This window comes from Canis aureus, chromosome 30, assembly GCF_053574225.1.
Source record: "Canis aureus isolate CA01 chromosome 30, VMU_Caureus_v.1.0, whole genome shotgun sequence".
Taxonomy (NCBI): domain Eukaryota; kingdom Metazoa; phylum Chordata; class Mammalia; order Carnivora; family Canidae; genus Canis; species Canis aureus.
This window is the reverse complement of record NC_135640.1, coordinates 24,484,719-24,505,498: the sequence shown is the minus strand read 5'-3', so window position 1 is coordinate 24,505,498 and position 20,780 is coordinate 24,484,719. Positions and strand designations below refer to the sequence as shown.

Here is a 20,780-nt window from a genome sequence, read left to right as displayed (position 1 = left end):
TAGAAGTCTGAGTTGGTAAAGTTATTCTAGAAGCTGACAAAAATGTAGGCCTAGCTAGAGTGATCCAGAACATCACCTTAACTCATTAAAAGTATGAGTAAGATAGAAATATTGTCAAAACTAACCTACATAGGGATGCCTGGGTGGCTCAGTGGGTGAGCATCTGCCTTTAGCTCAGGGCATGATCCCGGGGGTCTGGGATTGAGTCCCACAACAAGCTCCCTGCAGGGAGTCTGCTTCTCCCTCTGCCTATGTCTCTGCTTCTCTCTGTGTCTCTCATGAATAAATAAATAAAATCTTGAAACAAAACAAAACAAAACAAAACTAACCTACATACCTGTTCAGACTAATTTTTGTTATGACATGCACACACACATATGCACACTCACACATGTTAACACTCTTTGTAATCCAAAGATTGGGCGGATTCAGTTTATATGAAGATTTTGTGATTGCATAAAATGAATTATGGAGAGTTTAAAAAAAAATATCCTTACCAATTTTTCCTCACCTTCTCTGAGGTACATTTTAACCTGCCAGATTACCAGATGTCATCCAAATCAAGTAGTAACTGTTAGACTGTGACAGGGGTATGATTAGACTTCATCATTATTAAAATGAAGCTATCATAAACATTTTTGCTTATGAGGAATGTATAATATTTTAAAGTGTTTCTGGTGGATTCATATGTAGCTAACCTAAATCCCTTCCAATCCTCCAAAAAAAGAAATAGATTGTTTCATTTAACAACTCCCCAAACCCAGAGATATAAAACAACAATAAATTTATTATGTATCATGATTCTCTGAATCAGAAAATCCACATGGCATTGATAGAGGTCATTGTTTATGTTCAACCTAGGATGAGTTGGGTTGAATGATTTGGTTTGCGCTGTGGTTGAATGCTGGCCCACTGGACTCGCTTGGCAGTCTCGGGATAATTTTAATCCATACCTTGCAAGTCAGGGCTTCTAGAGAAGTATTTTATGAGAGAGACCCAGGCCCATGATAAAATGTCCCATTTGGCCAAGCCTCCATAATTCCTGAAAGGTCAGTTCTACTACATTACTTTGGGCTAACAATTCACCAGGACGTGCCCAGATTCAAGGAGAGGAAAAAAATAAAATTATCTTACTTAGCAGAGTAGCAAGGCATTCATAGACATCTCTAATCTACCATATAGATGAAATTCAAAGATTTGTTTTTAAAAAAATTGTTTTTGTTTTAATATATTGTTCTTAATATTAACTAGAGTGAAACAAGCGTGTTTCAATTTCTTTCCAAAACAATCCTTAAGGATACCCTACTAGGTGTAAAATAAGAATTGTCTCTGGACTTAAAATCAATCATAACAAAGTAGTATCTTATTCTTATTTTAAGACCATACATATAACAGAGTAAGGGTATAACCAAGGTAATAAGACAACTTGTTAAATCACAGCTAAATTATGTTTCCCTCTATAAATAAGACAATATTCTAATTTCTATCATAACTTATTGTTACTTTTATTTGTACATTTAAAACATCACATCTTAACTCATTCTGTAAATACAGACTCTCATAGTTATCTTTATCTTAACTAACATGCATTTGTAATAAATCATGAATATGGTAATTCAATAAATTATCTTCAATATTGAAGTGTTATGGATATAATACTAATTTATTTCCCTAGAACTTTAGAAGGTATCTTGTGTTCCCTATCTACTGTTTTTATCCCTCAGAAAAAATTGCATTATGTGTTCTTACCTCTGAACAGAAATAAATGCGGATGCAGAAGACTTGGTAGGGAAAAATGTAAATAAGACAATTTAATGTTTCTCATGAATTGTTAAGTTGTAACTTTAATTTATCTCATACAATAAGGCAGTATAATTAGTAGGTAATATATAATGACTATCCTGTTACAAATGATATTTTATTTATTTTTTAAAGATTTTATTTATTTATTCATGAAAGCACGGAGAGAAGGCAGAGACATAGGCAGAGGGAGAAGCAGGCCCCATGCAGAGAGCCCAATGTGGGCCTCGATCTTGGAACTCTGGGATCACTACCTGACCCTAAGGCAGACACTCAACTGCTGAGCCACCCAGGCATCCCACAAATGATATTTTAAATATCATTTAAAATAATTAAATGTTATGCAATCAGTGCTCATTTTGTTAAACCATATGCAACATGCCTATGATCTCCTTTGTTTTGAAAGCATAGTATCTTTGAAATGTTGAAAAGTGTTAGCGGGGGCAAGATGGCTGAAGAGAAGGGTCCCCAAGTCACCTGTCCCTACAATTTACCTAGATAACTTTCAAATCATGAAAACCTACGAATTCAGCCTGAGATTTAAAGAGAGAACAGCTGGAACGCTACAGAGAGAATAGTTTGCGCTTCTAAAAAGGTAGGAAGATGGAAATGTTGAAAAGAAATGGGGTGGTTTCAGCATATACTGAAACATAAAAGCATGTTTTTGAACATTAAAGGAGGGACCTAATCTTCCAAATTTCTTAGGATTGATATTATAATAATAAAAAGTTTAATTCTAATTATGAATGGTTGGGTTCTTTTCTATAACTTCATAGTAAAATTAAGAATTATGTGTTGTGTTCTAAGGTAAGAATTTTGCTCTTAAAAGTTTTCTAACATAATAGGCAATTTTATTTCATTTTTAAATCTCCATTCTATTTTATTGATAAATTTTTAAGTTTCTAAAGCAAACAAAAACATGAAACGTAGTTTCAGGATAAAAGTAGCAGTATTTGTAATGTTGAATATTTTATTTTCAGCAATAGCTAGCTTTCTATGACCTGCTTATGTGGAAATTACTAATAGTTTTATTATTAAGATAAGTACGTCACTAATTAAAGTACCTGTCAGATCACCTAATGGCCCAGGCTTCAAATAACAAGGAGTAAGCAAATTAGATAAATTCAGTTTTTATCAGTCATTATGTGCAGTTTTCAACTAGAATTTCCTCTAATCCTCATACTAAAAGCAGATAAGAAATTTTCATACCTCCACTGACATGATATAATGACACTAATTTTCAAGGATAATAACTGGATCAGAGGAGCAGGCTAAAATTTAAAGGAGAATGTTTTTTTTTTTTTAATAAATTTTTATTTATTTATGATAGTCACAGAGAGAGATAGAAAGAGAGAGAGAGAGGAGAGAGAGGCAGAGACACAGGCAGAGGGAGAAGCAGGCTCCATGCACCGGGAGCCTGACGTGGGATCCGGTCCCGGGTCTCCAGGATCGCGCCCTGGGCCAAAGGCAGGCGCCAAACCGCTGCGCCACCCAGGGATCCCGAGAATGTTTTTAAATTATGAAATGACAAGACATACCTGAAACATGTGTATGGTATTTAAATGAAGTTAATCTTTTGGAGAGGAAAAGATTTCATTTAAATAAAGCATTTATGCATAGGTTTGAGACAAGGAAGAAATTTCTACAGTTGGATATTTCTTTTTTAAGCCTGAAATCTATCAAATGGATATACGGCAGATGTGTGAGAACTGATTTTCAAATAATAAAAAAAAAAAAGTTTATTTTGACTCAATGATTTACTTAAAATTCTGTTCATATTACTGCAAAACTTTTTATTTCTGCCTTTTGCAATCCAAAGATAATAAAACTTTTGAACACTTAACTCCCATTTAGATAAGTCTTAAATATTTTCATTGCAAACATCTTTCTTTACAGAAATAATTCTGATTCTTAGGAAAAATCTGAGACTTGTCAGGAAGACTCATTCTGTAATGATTAAAACAATAATATAAACAAAAATCTCAACACAAAAACTCCTAATAAAACACTTAGATCCAAGTGACTAGTAAGGATCGAGGAAAGTTGCTCGAATGCTTTGTAGAGCTCTCTGATTTAAATACTTTTCTAAAACAGGAACCTTACTTCAGTATGAAGATATATTTTATAAAATGATATATCATAAATAGTTGTAAATATCTAAACCAAAGCATGTCAACATATTGTCTAGTATCTCTCCTGTAAATAGGTTACAAGGTTTTGTTTTGCAAATCCATTTTGTTAAATCTGTATAAAAATCCCAGAGTTTTTATTTTTCCAAATTCGCCAAAAGCTAAGTGTGCAGACATATGTGGGAAATAATCAAATAGCAGTGTTTGCTATTAATACACTGACTTAAAAAAAAAAACAAAATAACTGTTTTTTTCTATGTCTCTAACAGAATTATCATTGTCTTTTAATATTATTAAAACTGAATTTGATGACTCATGTAATTTTTCTGTTACTATGGTTATAATCAGGGGAAAAAAAGCCATAATTTATTAAATGCAGCTTCAAAGAATGAAGTATATTAGTTACAGCAGCTCCTGTGACAAAGCAATGAAGAATAGCTTCAGTTTGATATTTGGACTCATTTTCAGTCAACAACAGGATTATTTAATGTGTTTCTTATTCTAGGAGATTGCTTTTGCTGGCTTCAGACTCAAAGTGAAACATTGCTTTTTCCTGTGGCTTGAGCTTGCGCCTAAGGACTGGAAGCACAGCGTGCTGTCCTGGTAATCAGGCTTTCAGACATCGCCAGTACTTCTGAATCACCAGCTTCCTGCAGATCTCTGGAATCATCAGCCTCCATAATTGTGTGATCCAATTCTTTATAATAAACCAATCTCTTTCTCTCTCTCTGATAGAGGATTAGCGATAGAGAGATATATATCTCCCATTGATTCTGGGTTGTTGGGATTTTTTTTTTTTTTTTTTTTTTGGAGAATTCTAATACACCAGCATTACATATTACCTTGACATTTTCTGTGTCTCTTACTTTTCACTTTTATGATAAATGAATAGTGAGGGTTGATTTCTCTCTTTCAACCATATGGACAAATATAGCAGAAGCTGTCCATTATACATATTGTATCTCTCATCACTCAGCATAAAACCTAATCGCTAAAGTAAATGAAGACAGGGATCCCTGGGTGGCGCAGTGGTTTGGCGCCTGCCTTTGGCCCAGGGCGTGATCCTGGAGACCCGGAATCGAATCCCACGTCGGGCTCCTGGTGCATGGAGCCTGCTTCTCCCTCTGCCTGTGTCTCTGCCCCTCTCTCTCTCTCACTGTGTGCCTATCATAAATATATAAAAAATTTAAAAAAAGAAAAGAAATATACATATTTAAAAAAAAAGTAAATGAAGACATAGTCCTGACCTAGCATAACTTGCTTAATTTTTTCAAATATGATTTTATTTTTTTCTTCCAAGTTTTTATTTAAATTCAAGTTAGTTAACATATAGTATAGTTTTGGTTTCAGGAGAAGAATTTAATGATTCATCACTTTCATATGATAACCACTGCTCATCACAAGTGCCCTCCTTAATGCCCATCACCCAATTATCCCTTCTTCTCCCTCCAGCAACCCTCTTCCTTTCCTAAAGTTAAGAATTTGTCATGGTTTGCCTCCCTCTGTGTCTTTATCTTATTTTATTTTTCCTTCCTTTCACCTATGTTCATCTGTTTTGTTTATTAAATTTGACATATGAGTGAAATACATGGTATTTGCCTTTCTCTGACTTATTTTGCTTAGCATAAAGCTCTTGCTAGCTCCATCCATGTGGTTGCAAATGGCAAGATTTTTGATGGCTGAATAATATTCCCTTTCACACGCACACACACACACACCACCACCACCACCACCACCACCACCACCACCACCACCACCACCCACATCTTTATACGTCCATGAGTTGATGGACATTTGAGCCCTTTTCATGTTTTGGCTATTGTAGAGAGTTCTGCTACAAACAATGGGGAACATGTGCCCCTTTGAATCAGTATTTTTGTATTCTTTGGATAAATTCCTAGTAGTATAGTTGCTGGGATATAGGGTAGTTCTATTTTTAACTTTTTGAGGAACCTCCATACTGTTTTCCAGAGTGGCTGCACCATTTTGCATTCCCCTTTCTCTGCATCTGTGCCAACATCTGTTGTCTCCTGAGTTGTTAATTTTAGCCATTCTAACAAGTATGAGGTGGTATCTCAATGTGGTTTTGATTTGTATTTCCCTGATGATGAGTGATATTGACCATTTTTTTCATGACCTGTTAGCCATTTGTATATCATATATGATTTTTTTTTTAAGATTTTATTTATTTATTCATGATAGTCACAGAGAGAGAGAGAGGCAGAGACACAGGCAGAGGGAGAAGCAGGCTCCATGCACCGGGAGCCCGACGTGGGATTCGATCCGGAGTCTCCAGGATCGCGCCCTGGGCCAAAGGCAGGCGCCAAACCGCTGCGCCACCCAGGGATCCCTCATATATGATTTTAAAATTGCAACCTCTAGAAAGTATAGACTTTAGTGTACTAGGCTACTTAGTGTGAAAACAGTTATATGCAAGAATGAATAAAAATTATTCCAATGTTCTGTTGCATCCTCTATGGATTAAACACGCATGAGTTTTGAAACACAAAATACTTTAGAATGTTGGGTATGGGGCAGCCCCGGTGGCGCAGCGGTTTAGCGCCACCTGCAGCCCAGGGCGTGATCCTGGAGACCCTGGATCTAGTCCCACGTCGGGCTCTCTGCATGGAGCCTGCTTATCCCTCTGCCTGTATCTCTGCCTCTCTCTCTCTCTCTCTCTCTCTCTCTCTCTCTGTGTCTCTACGAATACATAAATAAAATCTTAAAAAAAAAAAAAAAAGAATGTTGGGTATGAAGAAGTTCTGATACCTTTCTGCTGCAACTCACCTATATCATATATAAGGAAACTGAGGTCCCAGGGAAGAAAAATGACTTATCTTAAGGTGGCATGATTAATTAAATTAATACCATAGGCAGGGATAGAATCAGGGCTTATCATGTGGAAGATGGAGCCACTCCAGCAGGAAAGAGTAATTTATCACAGACCTTGTTTAAAATTAATAGTGAAAACTGAACATGAAAAGAATAATAACTTTCCATAAGTTTTTTTTTTTTTTTTTTTAACTTCTCTGCAGAAAGTCCCCTCTCATTGCCTGGATCCAGAGCAGAGGGGTTCCAAGATTACTTCTCCCTTGATCCATCACTGCTCAAATCCTGTTCTTATACTGTAAAATCAAGAATGTTGATAATGTCTTATGACTTTCTTTCTAAGTGCTAATATTAATTATTTGGATTACATATCGAATAACTTGAAAATATTTCTGAAACACAAGAGTAAGTTTACATAGAAAAAGTATTTGAAAGAACTCACAAGATTCCAGGGAACACTCAGATATAACTTTAATAAAAATAAAGGATATGTGGGGCACCTGGGTGGCATAGTAAGCTTAGCACCCAACTCATGATTTGGGCTCAGGTCATGATCTCAGGGTCCTGAGATCAAGCCTTGCATTGGTCTCCAGGCTCAGAGAGTCTACTTGAGATTCTCTCTCTCCCTCTCCGTCTGCCCCCTCTCACTTACACTCTCTCTCTCTGTCAAATAAACAAATCAATCTTTTAAAAAGAAAGATAAAGGATATGCTGCAGCAGGAGACAGCAGAAGAAGCACATGCAAACATTAGGGAGACACAAGACTTCTAGCTAAAGCTTCCAGAGTCTGGTCTCAGTTGCAGTCAACATGCTTTGTCTTTGGATGATGAACCAACAAGATATGCTCTGGATCACTTGGTTTCAAAGGATCCATGTCACATGTTTAATGAGAATCTTTTTACTCCCTTATTTCTTTTTTCTTTTTAATGTAGCTGAAACTAGGCTATTTAATCCTATAAATCAGATGTAACACATTTGTCTACATATTTTTAGTGATATATGTAGACAAACATTGAGATAATGCTCACAGAGGAGTTTTGAATATTGATCAGTCTATTTTACATCACCAGTAAGACATCTCCATCACTCTTTGGCCATAGATGAATATCATGTTTCCATGTATCTCTGGTAATAACTATAAAACAACCATCATAAAGCTGTGGGTAAATTCCATTCTTAGGTAGTCAAACCCCTGTCCCTTTGTCTAGCTTTCTTACTTTTATATATCTCAACATCATCTCTTCTCATTTTGTCTTTAAAAATACAGGCAGTTGGTGGCTCAGTTGGTTAAGTGACCAGCTCTTAGTTTCAGCTCAGGTCGTGATCTCTGGGTCATGAGAAGGAGACCCATATCTGGCTCTGTGCTTAGCACAGTCTGCTTAGGATTCTCTCTCCCCCCTCCCTCTTGCCCTCCTTCCATCCCTCCCCATAAAAATAAATAAAATATGCAAAAAGTAGAAGGATAAGCATCAAAACAACTAATCATTCACAGCATCCAATAAGATCTATGTAATGCTTCTTTTTTTTTAGAGATTTTATTTATTAATTTATGAGAGACACACAGAGAGAGAGAGAGAGAAAGAGGCAGAGACACAGGCAGAGGGAGAAGCAGGCTCCATGCAGGGAGCCTGATGTGGGACTCGGTCCCGGGTCTCCAGGATCAGGCACTGAGCCGAAGGGCAAGGCACTAAACCACTGAGCCACCCCAGGATCCCCTATGTAATGCTTCTTAAGGCGGCATTTTAATTTACTAAATATACCAATTCAAAGTTGTGTGTCTTTCACAAGCTTATAACCCTTTTACTTCTTTTCAGTGGTGAAATTTGAAATACAGGAAAAGGATAAATATAAGGATTTGATGTAGTAATTACTGGATAAATCTACATTTTCACTAGTGAATCATCTTCCTTTGAAAGAGCATGTTATCAAGCTACCAATTCAATCTAATAAATTTTGTCCTCAATGCCAGTATTATAGATGTTGTTAAGTCATTCAAAGGGCCAGATGTCAGTTAATTCCCAATTCCAAGTTTCATGTTTCTTGTCTCATACTGCAGTTTACACACTCATAGTTTCCCAATAGAACTTTTCCTTAAATAATTCCCATCTTATGACCTGTAGAAAGAATCTTAGACATGTTTAAAAGGTGTCAGTTTTAATTAATTGCATAGTGGGTAAATTTGCTTCTTAAAAATATTCATGATGCTTTCAAAGTTAAAAAAATATGCAAGATATACTGTCTATAAATGTATTTTCACAGCCTACTGGGGCCAAAAGTTTCACATAAGTTCATTCCTTGTGCTTTCTTCTGCCAAGGTCAAAGACCATTTTCCACAAACTACTGCCCCTTCCATCTAGATGAGCATACATAGACAGCCTCTCTTGGGTCAGTGTGCATGCTATTTTCCAATCAAGTCTCCTAGAATGCTGTCTAGCAGCCTGTTGAGTTTTTTAATCTGTTTTTCTCTAAAAGCATATCCTCTATACACAGGCACTTGTTATCCTTTGTCTTCCTCCAAAAATATCATGCATTCTAAATGACAATAGAAGCTCATGAGTCTTTTCTCTCAGTGTATCTCTCCTCATTAGACAAGTTTAGTTTATTCCATGACTTCTAGACTTGAGCCAGAATCACTCAAGTTTCTTTTAGACTGTCTCAATTTTGTCTTATCTACCAAACATACTGTTGTCAGTGAGTTTAGTGATTAAGAATGAAAAAAAAATCCGAATTTTAGATACAATTCCTTTCTGAAGTGTATGTGTCTGTGTGTGTCCATATGTTGCACATGCACACGCACATCATTATATACATCTTTGTATTCATTATTTTCATATCCATTATTTATATCCATTATATGCATCTTTGTTTTTCATCTTCAAAACTGTAATATTTCTCATGACAAGAGTGCCACAAACTGAGACTCCTTTCATTTTCTAATAATTTAAGGCATATTGTGAACCACACTGACAAATCATTGGCTACTGCTTAAGAATTGGTAAACTACTGTTTTATTATTTTAATCTAGATCCTCAAACACCACAAGGAAGACTGCTCCTAGTTCTGATAACTTAGTCTGTTTATTTTTTAAGTCTTCTTGCAAATTTCAGCCATTGTCCAGATATAGTACAGCTGCATTTCTGATTGAGGATCCTGGGAATTAACATCTGTGAACATTATTACTTATTTAGCATCATCTATTAGGTGACCTTAGGGACATATCTATTCAACTGTACAGTTAGGTAATTCTGCAGGTGGACTGAATAGGGAACCCACAGGTATGGGTGCCACCTGTTCATGTATGGGATAGGTACTGCTGTAGCATATTTTTAATATATCATTCCCAACTCCTCTGTGTGTTTCCCTCTCTATTGGAAAGGTGTTTTGACATAATCCATGACATGAAAGGTATTCTGTATCTCAAAATAATTTTATGTCCTTCCATAACAGAAACAGTTTAATTTGAAGCCCAGTAACATACCTAAAATTGTCTTTCAAAGGGAATTTATATGGCAACAGCTTCTGGCAAATTTCTACTCCAAAATCCCAGCAGTTATTATTGCTGGGTAACAGATATGAGCTTTTGCAAAACTCTAGACAGCAAAAGTGCAAGTGGCTGACACTTATAACATTTGAGCATTGGGCTTGTACCACCCCAAGGAATTGACTGGTAAGACATTAGACTGAGTTCTTTGAAACTCTAAGAGTGTCTTCTGTTGTACATAACATCATTAAAATTCATCTTTTTCCCTGATACTTTGATGAAAAGGAACTAGTAAATTTTTTACTTGTGCTATGTGATTTCTTCAGAGACTAACAACTCAATCAATCTTCATGCCTCTTATTTTCATTTTGGAGATGGCCGAGAAAAAAAAAAAAAAAAAAAAACACTTATTTCTGGTTCTTTGAGGTATATCTCTAGTGTCTCCAGTGCAGATAATTTTTAAGAATCTTATCATTTGTGCTTGACTCTGTAGTTCAGCTGGGTTAATCCATGACCCTCTGGTGGCCATATTGATTTATCAGCATTTTAGTTCAGTCCCCTTGACCTTCAGATTGAGTTGTCAACATTGTATCATCACTATGATGAATAACAGTCTTTTTTTCATTTAATCAGATCTAAGTCTCTTCATAGTAGATTTTGTCAATAATCAGCAGGATCTATATCTGTGTGAGAATACAGTAAGTTTGTTGGGCTCCATTCTGCAGAATACAAATTAGTTTTGCTTCCTTTTGAAATAAAGCAAATTGTTCACAAAACACTGATCTCCTTTAGCATAATGCATGTTTGTATTGTTCAAACCATACTGAATACAGCATATTACTAAGGCAACACTTTGTCTAATTCTTTATATCCTACAAGTAAACTCCAGGATTTATTAGCCTTCCTCACAGATAATGCAAAAATATTAAATAAGACATTTATGGTACTAATTCAGGTGAAACTGAAATATCCTTAAAGCAAAAATCCCTTGATTACATCAAATATCCTACATTGTTTTAAATTAATCACCTGAGTGGTTTTAGGTAATTCTAAAGATTTCTATCTAGCACGATGAATTTAAACAGGTGGAGAGCAGATTGGCATGGATTCCTTTTTCTTAATGGTAAGTATGGAAAAAAAACCCACATTCAGACATTACATCTATTCCCTTAGTACTTTCTGATAGGGCTAATGCATTAGGAATACAATACTTCCCTTCATTAATTTTTACTTTGAGTCATCTTTGCATTTAAGCCATCCAAAATTGTATTACCATATTGCCTGACAGAAGCATGTCACCCCTTAAATTTTTATTAGCAATTAATTTCATTAGCCAATTTGGGTATAAGAGCATAGCATGCACTAGTATTCAATAGTTTCCTTACCACTCTCAGGCATTTAACTCATATCAATATAAATGTTCCCAAATCTCTCCCATTCCTATGTCAAGGGACCTTTACCAATCCATCACACAGAATCATAATTCTCTCTTTTACTTCACACATTCTAATCAGTACTTGTTCTGAAGGGAGAACAGTTTCCATATTTTTGTTATCATCACAAATTTTAAAAATTATTTAGGCTAGGAAAGTCTGAATGAATCTGCTCCTGTCCTTTTTTAGTCTAAGGTGTTGATGGACCAGCCAGATTACCTAATATTTACTCTAATCTGTTAAAATTTTTATAGCTACTTCATCTATCTCCTATTTTTTTCATTTTAAATGAACTATATTTTGTTTCATTTTAAATGAACCATAAAAATGCTTCCACCAGCTTACTTGTTTCAAACTTATTCAGTGTTTTAATCTTGTTTTCTCTGCTCAAAATCATTTCTAATATTTTCCACAAATTATCCTGCCCTCCTAAGAGTAGGGTCAAAAGGAATCCAAACACATGGAGTCCTTTTTATCAAAGAATGAATAATGCTTGGTCAAAGATGTAAAATTAGGGGATACTTTGATACCATCATAAAATGAATCTAAATGTACAAGCATTCTTAATATTTCTTGCAGCTTCAGAAGAATTCCACTTAATATCAAAAGGAGGTCTGTCCTCCCGACTCCCTTTCAGAAGCATGTCTCTACATTTTAAAAAGGATTTCTGGCAGCCTTGAATTTCTGTTTCTTCGTTTTCTTATATTTTCACTAAAATAGTCCAAGGAATCCAAAAGAATTCTTGATCGATTTTTTTCTCTTTAAAACTTAAAAAAAATAATTTAGTTATTTTTCCAACTTTAGATCTAGAAATTCCATTAATATATTGTCTTATCAGTGTGTATGACCTCAAACCAGGTGTGGCCTGGGAGGCAAACCTGCATCAGAGGATAATTTCATTTATTCTCCTTACAATGCCCCCTACAGGTATCCCTGAGTGGCTCAGCAGGTTTAGGGCCTGCCTTCGGCCGGGGGCATGATCCTGGAATCCAAGATCCAGGATCGAGTCCCACATCAGGCTCCCGGAAGGAGCCTGCTTCTCCCTCTGCCTGTGTCTCTGCCTCTCTCGCTCTCTCTCTGTCTCTCATGAATAAATAAATAAAATTAAAAAAAAAAAAAAACAATGCCCCCTACAGCTATTACACAGGATTGAATATTCTAAATACTTACAAACAACTGCATAAAGACAAAGCAGAATATGCAAAGGTACCATCAAAATATGTGTGAGACACTTTGGGCTCAAAGAGTCTAGGCGCAAGTTTGCAGCTAAAATCAGGCTATGTAAACTAATTCATCCTCACCGTCATCATCATCATCTATATATTTTAATAACAATGAGGTAAGCTAGTACAGGGTTCCACTCAGGGAGATTTAGGTGAACTCTAAATAACAAGCAATTAGTCCCACTACTATTTAATATACTTAATTCCTCTCTTGATCAAGTTTAGTGCCATGGTTCCAGACTTTTGTGGAGGTAAGATGGAACAACCACAGACAAGATAAAGCTAACTTTATATTTATGTATAAGATCATGTGTTTACATGTCATTATTTGAAGGCCATTGGCGGAATCCAGAAAGATTATAATGATTTGCTTTCCATCTTTGTCACAATGGTTTTGCTACCAGAACACAGGGTTGTGAAAACAACCACTAAATCTAAACCTAAATGGGAAAGGAAAAGATTCATACCAACATCATCATCACTGGACCCATTGGTTCAGGCAAGTTTGCCATTACTGGCCATCTGATCTATAAATGTGGTAAATTAACCCAGAATCATTGGAAGAATCTGAGAAGGAGGCTGCTGGGATGGAAAGGCTCCTTCAAGGATGTCTGAGTTTTGGATAAGCTGAAAGATGAACATGAGTACTGTATCATCATTGACATCTCTTTGTGGAAATTTGAGGCCAGTATTATATGACCTTCACTGATACCTGAAGACACAGAGACTTTATCAGGAACAGGTTTACAGGCACATTTCAGGTGGATTGTGGTGTGTCGCTGCTGGTGCTGGTGAATTTGAAGCAGGTAGCTCCAAGAAGGTCCAAGCAGAAGAGACAGGGGGAAATTGTTATGGAAGGTAGCGCCAACATTTTAAAAATTGGGTATAATCCCAACATAGCAATGATTTTACCAGTTTCTGATTGAAAGGGTGACAAGATGCTGGAGTCAAGTGCCAACATACCTTGGTTCAAGGAATGGAAAATCACCTGTAAGGATGGAAATGCCAGTGGAACCATGTTGGTTGAAGCTCTGTATTGCACCCTGCCACCAAACTGTGCAAGATTGGTGATATTGGTCCCGTGCTTGGGAGCTGAATAGAGACAGGTGTTCTAAAACATGGCATGCAAAAAAAGCAAAAATAAATAAATAAATAAATAAATAAAAGGCCAAAAACCTGGCATGGTGGTCACCTTTGCTCTAGTCAGTATTACAGGTAAAGTCTGTTCAAATGTGTCATGAAATGTTGAGTAAAGCTCTTCCTGGAGATAAATGTACGCTTCAATGTCAAGAATGTGTCTGTCAAAGATATTCACTGTGACATGTGGCTGATCATGTGGGACATGACCCACGAAGGAAAGTAGCTGACTTTAAGGCTGAAGTGATTCTCCTGAACCATCCAGGCCAAATTGATGCTGGCTATGCACCCGTGTGGGTACACATATACATTTATAATCTAAATATGTTTGCACTTACAGCCTTTTTTTTCTAAATATAAACTATAATGTGCTGTCTATTTTGTATCTGTTTTACATTTAAGGAAAGACCAGACTTCTTTAAAGAGTGTATTTAGAAAGTATCATAGTATAAAAAATTGTAGCACTTTGATTTTTTTATATAAAAGACTTATGATGAAAAGATGAAGTCACTTATGAGGGTTATATTCTTTTAGAAAGTTGATTTTTTTTTCTAAAAAGCATCTCTGAACTGTATAAGGTTAATAAAAAATTCCTTTAAAGCAAAAAAAAAAAAAAAAAAAAAAAAAAAACGACCAGCAAACATCACACAACTCACATTGCTTGTAACTTTGCTGAACTGAAGAAGAAAATTTATTGCCTTTATGGGGAGAAACTAATGGAAGATGGCCCCAAAATCTTGAAATATGATGATGCTGCCATCATTGAAATGGCTCCTGGTGAGCCCATACATGTTGAGACCTTGTCTGACTATCCTCCTCTGGGTTTTGCATTTCGTGATATGACATGGGCAGTTATTATTGGTGTCATAAAGGCAATAGACAAGAGGTGCCTGCGTGGCTCAGTTGATTAAGCAGCCAACTCTTGATTTTGGCTCAGGTCATGATCTCAGGTTGTGTGATCTCAGGGTTGTGTGATCATCAGGGTTCCCTTTCAGCAGGAAATCTGCTTGAAATTCTCTCCCTCTCTCCTTCTCCCTCTGTCCCTCACCTTGCTTGCGTGCTATCTCTCCAACTAAAATAAATAAATAAAAAGTAAAAAAATGAAAAAATAAAACAACAGATGAGAAGTTTGCTGGAGCTGGCAAGGTTCAGAAGGCTCAATGAATATTATCCCTAGTACATGCCACCACAATTAATCAGACTGGTCTCAGAGCTATTTGTTTCAGTTGACCATTCAAGTTTAATAGGAAAAGACTGATTAGTGATAATGCATCCTAAAACCTTCATAAGGAAAAGAAAATATTTTAAAGACCGTGTGTGTGTGTGTGTGTGTGTGTAAGAGAGAGTTTTATTACTTTTTAATATTAGTACTTCTTAAGGGAAACAACCTGAACAAAAATCCATCATGGAATTTTGAAACTTAATGAAACAAAATTTAATGAAAAGCCTGCTTCTTCTCACTGTCAACACTGTAACTTTCTACAGCATTAGTTAGGTGAGAGAGGAATTGCCAGTGGTCGATTTCTGGTATTTCACTGCTGAAACTCCAGAATTTGTAATTTCTAGTTAACATTTTTAGGGGGTGGGAATTTCAAGTTTATTGACCTTTCCTAAGAGGAGGAATCCTCTATGTTTCAAGCACCTGGTGAAAAGCTGAGAGGGACTCTGTTGGTTGTAATCCTTCCTAAGTTAGGACAAAGAGTAACTTTGTTTATATGTAGACTACCTTGTCAGAAGCCCAAATTCTGTAATGTTAATGGCCCTGGGTTGCATATGCTTTTTTATTGTTACATCATTGTTGGGTAAAATGTTGGTATAATCTCAAAATTTTTTTCTTTTTTTCCTTTCCCAACAGTTGTGTGATTTTGGTATAAATATAAATTCCTTGAAATTTCTTTTTTTTTTTTTTAATTCTTTGAAATTCCTAAATATAATTCTGTCAGATACAGGACACAAATTAATACATATAAAATGGTTTTGTTTTTTGTTTTTCGTTTTTTTATAAAATGGTTTTAGATGTAAGACATCACATCTAAAAATATAAAGTGGGAACTAATTTAAAAAAATTAAAAAGTTAAATATATAAAAATAACATTGACCCAAATATTCATAATTTTTTTTATTACTCTTTACATAATTGAGAAGATAATAAAATGTCCATCTTGGAAGTAACCCAACTATCCTACAAAAGTATAGAAAACAGTACTAAAGATATGTTAAAGACAATATTTCCCTTAGTATTAAATATCCTTTTCTAGTTTCTTAATTGAAGTTTTTAAAGAGTTTACAAATGTTTAAAGCAGAGTGGATGGATTAAATATATCTATTTTTAAGAAAGTAATGGCTTTTTTTAGGTGTTTTCAAATAAGCAAATGTATCTTATTTTGCATGTAAAATAGCATTTCTATCAATCCAACAATGACAGGAAGTCTTCAGTAGAAAACATTTATCAATATAGTATCTTTCTCTTTCCCACTGAGAGAATTTTGAGAAAGTCATCAAAATATTATCTTCAGGTAGGCCATGATAGTATCTTACTCTAAAATTTTCTAAACCTCAAAATCTATTCTACAAACTATTTCTTATTGCTCAGTAGCAATATAATATATATATATATATATATATGCATTTATATATTTACAATGAGTTTCAAAGTCTAGGTTTTGAAACTGGAAATATTTTATTTAACTCTGATTAGTTTAGTTTCAGTTTCCCATAATTAGCTACATGGGAAATAATGAAAAAAAGAATAATTTTACCAGTTTATCTTTGGACATGACCAATACATACAAATATCATTTATTGTTTGGATGACATAGAGAAAAAGTTCCCATGTAATTGTGACTTAATTCAACTGCCATAAAATTAATAGAGCAAGATACTTCTAATGAGCATGTTATTTAATATGGCATATTAAATCCTTTTTCCTTCTTTCTCCCCTCCCCTCCTTTCTTCTTTGTTTATAGAATCATAGAGAAGGAATGGATTAAGCATTCAACTCTTGATTTCAGCTCAGGTCATGATCTCAAGGTCATGAAATCCAGCCTTGCATAAGGCTCCAGGCTGAGCATGGAGTCTGCTTGAGATTTTCTCTCCCTCTCCATCTGCCCTTACCCTGATTTGTGCTCTCCCTCTCTCAAAAATATACATATTTTGATATTATATTATAATATATATTATATATTATATCATAGTATATTATATATAGATATATATTATATATTATATCATAGTATATTATATATAGATATAAATTATATATAATAATATATTATTAATGTATTATATACATAATAATTATAATATATAATATAATATAGATATTATAACATATTATATATAAACAATTAAGCTTTTAGGGTCATAAGGAGGATTTCAATTTCATTTAATTGTTTCAATAATTCTATAAAGAATTTTTGCTATATTAGAAAGGACAGTTTAGACCTTTGGAATGCCTATATAGACTATCATATATACCCCAGATTTAAATAAGTACTTTAAATTAGTTTAGAATAAATGTATCCCTAAGTCCAGTTACTGAATACTATTTTTTATTTTATTTTATTTTATTTTTTTACTGAATACTATTTTTAACTAAATGACATGTCTAAGTCACAAGAGATTTTGTGCAGAAGTCACCAACCTCCTGTTTATTTTCCAAGGACACTTACACACTCCCTTGAGTATTTATTATTGTTGAACAAGAGGAGCTGGGGAAATCGTTAATTTACATTGCCTGAATTTTGTGACGGCTGGATATTTTCTCTCAGTGGAGGTCTGAAAAACTCAAGTATTATATCTCATGAATGAGTTTTTTTTTTTTTTTTTCCCCAAGCAGGCATTTTGATGAATAGCATGAGCAGCTAAACATCTACCTGTATACAGGTTCAATTCTGGTTTTAACAGTGAGTAAAGATAAGGACATTCTGGGTGCACTCTCACTGGGGAGCAGGGAGCCTGGTTGAGATTCTCTCCCTCCCTCTCCCTCTTCTCCTCTCCCTGCTCATGCTCTTACTCCCTCTCAAAATAATAAATAAAATCTTTTTTTAAAAAGGGTAAAAAAAAAAATTGTAAAAGAGAAAGCAAAAAAAGAAAAATCAAGTTGTAAAACAATATGTATGGAATGGTTTATGCATTTTTCTTTTTAATAAACCAAACAGAACAAAAGGAAAAAAAAGAGAAGGATATAAATGACATGTTGGCGATTTGTACTATGATCTGAGAGAGTGGAAGAAAATTAAAACTAATAGTTTTCTGTATAGATCTGTTGCATTATGAGCATTTACAGAGAACAGTCAAAGAATTTGATCTCAGAGACTAGCTCTTGTCCATGAGACATATAATAGAAAATTCTACCATCCCTTTGCCTTTTGAAACATTGAAAATATCCAGGAAGATTGATTATTTTATAGGAGTAGCAGGTTGCAAATGTGAATATAAATATGTAGGCCACATTTAAAATAGCATCTGGAAAGCAATTTATTATTTTTTTAGAATATGAAAGTATTTTTCATGTCACTGTTATGTGGCATTGACCTCTCACCTGACTACAAAGGTTTGTATGGAAGGAATGAGTCACTGATGAAACTTTTCATACATGAACTTTTCATACATGAACTTTTCATACATGAACATAGGGGTACATTCCTGATCCCATAGCATGGACCTAAACACCTTAAATTATGATTAGCCTGTCAAACTTCATTAACAGAAATTATTATGTGTAATGAGGAGACCTTATTACAGGGTGTAGTGACTCTTACCTCATACAATTGATTGTACACAGTTTACAGATGGTACTTTTGAAAATACTATCTAAATGACTAGCAGAAGTGAGAAATGTGCTGTATCTCCCCTGTGAGAAATAAGCCCTGAGTAGAGAAATATGGAAGTTAAGTCTCTAAAGTTAGATTTGAGAACACTCCATAGAAGGTCCCCAGATCATAGAATGGCAGGAAGTTTGGATATTATTTGTTGGACTGGGGGAACCCTTAAGTATAATTAAGAAGGACACAGTAAACACTTTATCAAAGAAGTTTAAACAAGCAGAGGTATATAAGAATCAATGATTGGGGGAATACTGGTGACAGAAAAGTTAATTAAGGGACTATTAAAATGGTCAAGCATTTACGAAAGTCTGGCCTTCAGAACCCTGTACCCAGATATAAGAAAAAGTTGAAACTGAGAGGAATAATACTAAAATAAATAAACAACCAAAAACTTAAACTCTAGAGGGAATTACAATCTAATCAAAACTGAAAGAAGATACAATATACTGCCTTCCCAATCAGACAAGGATATCCAGAAAGAGCTAGTGAAAATAATTAACAAGTCAGTGTAGCTCCAAGTGACTTCTCCAGGAGATTGAGACATAGAAAAGGTTCTGTTCCAGGAATTAATAGCAGAAATGTTCCACCATTGACCAGAAAAATCACTTTAAACAGAATCCTGTTAGAGCCATCAAAATTGCTGGTGGTGAACTCTGTGGTCTCAGACACAGCTTCCAGCATCAGCATGAGTCCAGATCACAATGCTTGTTCACAGCACACCTTCTCACCAACTTGGACTTGATAAGGAGCCTGTGAATAAGAAACACAAAGTCAGAGAGACACAGAGGGAGGGAGACAGGGAAAGACAGTTGAATATTTGAAGATGTTACATTGCTGGCTCTGAAGATAAAGGAAGAAGACCAAGAGCTGAGGAATGTGGGCAGTCTCTAGAAGCTGGAAGAGGCAAATAGATGGATTTTCCCAAAAAGCCTCTGGAAGAAACATATTTTGATTTTAGAACTTCTGACCTCTAAAAGTGAACGATAAATGTATGTTGTTATAAGACACAAAGCTGTTCGAATTTGTTGCAGCAACAATAAGAAACTAACACCACTAGGAAGAAAAGTCTGTGAGCTATTCAGTCTCCAGTCTCTTGAACCATTTTCTTAAATCTTCATTGGCCTCTTTCTTTTATATTTAATGCAAAGCAGCAAAAGTGCAGGGGGAAATCCATGAGAATGGCTGAAATTGGGGACAGTGTAAAAGGAAAGGAAGGTTTGCATTTGAGGATTACTGGGGAGATTGAATTAACACAATTTGGGAACAAGCATGGAGAATAAGAAAAGAATAAAAATAAGAATAAGAAAGAAGAAGAAGAAGAAAAAGAAGAAGAAGAAGAAGAAGAAGAAGAAGAAGAAGAGGAAGAAGAGGAAGAAGAAAAATAAAAGGATGCATCTAGGCCAATGGTTTTAAAATCTCTTTTATGACAAAACTAGCAATCTCATACTGAGAAAATATGTAAACATACAATTTAGGTTATAATCGCTGTGTTTTCACAGATACTTTAACCAAAAGTCAAATTTATAGAGGAAATTTATGCATTCTGAAAGATGGCTTAGATTATGATACTTCTTCCAATCCCACAATTCAATTATAACTATAAAACCTAAGTTTTAAGACACTAACGGAGCCAATGATGGATCCAAAGAAGGCAGGAAAAAAAATGATATTCCTGTAGGGCGATGATGAAGGGGATGGTACATGGGAATCAACTTGTCTTTTAAACACAAGATGAGGCACTGTTAGAGCATTTATGAGGAACTACTGACAGATCATTAAAAACACAGAAGTGGCACCTGGGCAAAAGTTCCAGGCTATAGACAATATTGACCCAAAACAGCTTGTGAGCAGTTAAGATTTCTATGGGAAAAGTATAAAAGGAAGAGTGTCGACAGAGGGATCAGAGTTGTGGAGAATAT

The 20,780-nt window shown here is 35.1% G+C and overlaps 3 long non-coding RNA genes across 4 annotated transcripts in view; 1 reads left to right on the top strand and 2 right to left on the bottom strand.

Annotated features, from left to right (window-relative positions):
* The window catches only part of LOC144301784 (uncharacterized), a 242,908-nt gene extending 237,242 nt beyond the window's left edge, over positions 1 to 5,666 (top strand). Inside the window, exon 5 of one of the 2 annotated variants that reach the window (XR_013368647.1) lies at positions 4,435 to 5,666. This is a non-coding gene — a long non-coding RNA (uncharacterized LOC144301784). The remainder of the gene's footprint in view (positions 1 to 4,434) is intronic. The other variant, XR_013368645.1, reaches the window with a different exon arrangement.
* Positions 5,667 to 9,764: 4,098 nt separating this feature from the next.
* On the bottom strand, positions 9,765 to 14,827 carry LOC144301612 (uncharacterized). The gene is made up of 3 exons (XR_013368373.1): positions 14,689 to 14,827; positions 13,859 to 14,006; positions 9,765 to 10,922 (listed from the first exon to the last, which is right to left on the bottom strand). It is a non-coding gene; the product is annotated as an uncharacterized LOC144301612 (long non-coding RNA).
* Positions 14,828 to 18,505: 3,678 nt separating this feature from the next.
* The window catches only part of LOC144301611 (uncharacterized), a 69,205-nt gene continuing 66,930 nt past the window's right edge, over positions 18,506 to 20,780 (bottom strand). Inside the window, exon 4 of the long non-coding RNA XR_013368372.1 lies at positions 18,506 to 19,611. This is a non-coding gene — a long non-coding RNA (uncharacterized LOC144301611). The remainder of the gene's footprint in view (positions 19,612 to 20,780) is intronic.